Below are 3,484 nucleotides of genomic sequence, written 5' to 3' on the forward strand. Positions count from 1 at the left end.
ATATAAATAAGGAAGTAAATAAATAAATAGGGAGAAGGAAAAATTCCTTTTTTTAAAGATGTAGTTAGAAAATCAATTATGAATGATAAAAATAGAAGACGAATTATTTACACAGTAAAAGTGTCTCTCATAAATTACTTATTGACTACAAAAGGAAAATGGTAATTTTACAGAGGTATAACCTCGAAAAACAAGTGAATCAAAAATGATCAAAGTTAACATTACCAATTATAGGTCAAGTAATGATCTTGTGTCTCCCAATGAGATGCACTGAGAAAGACACAACATCTCTTCTGTGATATTTCTGTCAAAAATGCATAACCCAAATCTCATGAGGAAGCATGACATAAACCCAAATCGAGGGCACTCTACAAAATAACTGTCAGTATTATGAAAGGCAGAGAAAGGCTGAGGAACTATCCTGGTTTGAAAAAGATTGAAGAGACATGACAACAAGATGTAGTATGTGATTGGATTCTGGACTGGGAAAACAAGAAGCAGAATAGGTGTAATGTACAATACTGGGACAAGTGACAAATTTGAATATGGATGTGGACTAGCTCTTAATGCATATTGTATCAACATTAAATTTTCTAAATTTGATTACTGTATTGTAGTTAAGAGAATGTCCTTGTTCTTAGGAAATATTCACTGAAGTATTTAGGGATAAAAGGGCACACTGTCTCCAACTTAATTTCAAATTATTCAGAGAAACATGTGTGTGTATGTGTGTGTGTGTGTGTGTGTGTGTGTGTGTGTGTATTTGGGGGGGAGATGATTAAGCAAATAAAGCAAATATAAACAAGTAGTGAATCTAGGTAAAGGGTACATGGGAGTTCCTTACGTTCTTTTTACAATGATACAAAAATTAAAATTTATCCTCCAAATGGAGGCAGTTCCTGTGTTTTAGCCAATTTACTTATTTATTTATCAAACATTTGTGTATGTGCTAGGCACTGGTGATATAGTAAGAGACAAGATCTTTGCTTTAATGCCTAGTGGGAAGAATATCAAACATGATCACAAAGCTAATGGAGTACTTATCCTGAAAATAACAATAGCTAACATTTGCTGAGCTGAAGTAAGCACACTCCACACAACAGTTCATTTGACCCTCAGAGCAGTCCTTTGAATGATTTTGATGATTATCTCCATTTTACAAAAGGGTAAAGAAAAAGTTTACACAATTTTATCATTTAATTAAAAATTTCCAAATCACATACTGATAAGTGGTGGAGATGTGATTTGCTCCTAGGCAGTTGTTCTCTGGAATTCTTGACATGTTCATTGTTTCATTAATTCAGCAAACATTTATTAACTGCCTACAATGATCCCAGGGACTGTATTAGAGGTTGAGTCTGAGTAGGTGGTGAAGGTAGTAGATGAAATAAGTGCATAGATGAAATTCCTCATCTGCTAGTCTTCTTTTCAGGTTTCCTGTGGAAACACAGGAGATGTTTCCAGTCACACAAACCTGGATCTGAGTTCAGGCTCTGAGAAAAAGAAAAGCAATCTCTGATATCTAGGAGCTGGCCTGGCACTCACAGGTAGGTCTTGGTGTTCTCCTGTTGAACATACTCCCTGCCCCCAAAGTATTTAACACAAGCTCAAATCCTAAATGTCCTTTCTAACACTCTGGTACTGAGATGTCCCATCATTCCTCCTGATTCACATCCCCTGCTTTGCTGTAACAAGTAATAAACCTAGCCTGTCCAACCACACGTGTGTTCTTGGTGGTCTTTGATTGGAGGGCATTTAAAGTCCCCATGCTTACTAGCTATGTGACTATAGACCAGCAGTTTCACTTACAGAAGCCTCCATTTCCTCATCTTTTTAATGTAGAAATTTGTTTCTACCGCAAATGGTTGTTGTGAGGATATAGAACAGGCTTAGCACTGAATAAGCTCTCAGTATACTTTTAAAAATTCCTGCTTGAGCTATCTCCTTTGAAAAAGTCACCAAGTACCATCATTATGAAAAAGACATTGAAGCATTAGCTTCAGTTAAGACAAACTCATTGATTATATTCTCCTTTGCTGTATTTGTTGGGCTCATCAGGCAGACTTAAAGGCAAGAGTTCAACTTTTCCTTTGTCAGAAATCAGGTCATCCTCATGGTCTCTTCTTGAAAGCAATAACCACATTCCTGAAACTTTAATGTTAGGGGACCAGCACTGTTTATTTCTTCATGCTCTTGTTATTAAAGATGTTCCCAAGAAATAACAGAGTTGGAGCTACCAAACTTAGAAACACTTCAGCTTCAAAAATATATCGAGTAATATCTTCTCTATTTTAGCACACTAAGGCACTTATGGACCATAAAAGCACTGTTGGTGATGTTTGCATTTATCCTGCTAGGACCCAGCCTGGATTTCATATTATTTAATGCTTACAACAAATTATGCTGAATAAAAAATATTCAGTGGGAAAGAATAAAATAAATAGAAATGTTCTGATTTCTTCCTCTGCTTGCTCTGAGGATCCCAACGGTTCTCATTTTAATAGCTCTAACATTTCTCCTGCCCCGTCCCCTCCTCTCCCCTTACCCTTCTAATACTAATACTAATATTAATACTAATACTAGCAGCTAATATTTGTTGAATGTTTATTGATGTGCTACACATTATGCTAAGGGTTTTGTGCAATTTAATCCTCACCTTCAAATTGTGAAGTAATACTATATATGAGGAGCTAGAGGCCCAGAGAAGTTAAGCAATATACCCAATGCCATACAACTGGTAAGACTCAAGCTCAAGATTAGACTCTGCCTACAAAACCTGCTCCTGTTGAAATGCTGCCTTACCACCCAGGGCCAGAGAGTAGTGTCTGTGAAGGGATGGAAGGAGGGGTGGGCTGGAAAGGAAGAAAAAGGTGGGGCGGGGGGGGGATGGTAATCCATGCAGAGGCATTCAGATCTTCTCCAGAGTACAAGGGGGAGAGGTGGAGATTAGGAGTATAAGACAAATAGGAGGCCAGTGTAGAGTCTCAGAGGGATCAGGAACCTCAGTCAAGGAGTTTGGGGGCCAGGAAGGTTGAATGGTGGGAAAATAAAAGTAATTAGGTGGGAGAAAGCTGTGATTAAGGACTTGAGGCCTCAGGTGTATATCTGCCAGGTGAGGAGAGGCCAAGAGTCTGGTACCTTCTGGCTTATTTGATCTGTTGAGGCTCATAGGTCCTTGCTCTTCTCTGAGCCTGTTTTTTCTTCTGTTCAGTGCAGGGAGAGAAAATTTCAGGATCCTAGGAACCAGCCCAGTTCTGTTAAGGTAGCATCACTTTTTCCTCCAGTCTCCTCACATGACATAGGAAAGAATGTTCCCTGGGCATGGCACATCACCCACCCTCATCCCAGGTTGGGGTCAGTCTCCCCTCATGGGTATAGGAAGCTCAGAGAGGAAGACCATGTCTGTAGACAGAAGGGTGAATATGCCAGATAAAGTGTCCCCTAATCCTACTGAACTCAATCCTTCCACAGAGAAGGTTGGCCG

This window comes from Prionailurus viverrinus, chromosome D3, assembly GCF_022837055.1.
Source record: "Prionailurus viverrinus isolate Anna chromosome D3, UM_Priviv_1.0, whole genome shotgun sequence".
Lineage (NCBI taxonomy): Eukaryota > Metazoa > Chordata > Mammalia > Carnivora > Felidae > Prionailurus > Prionailurus viverrinus.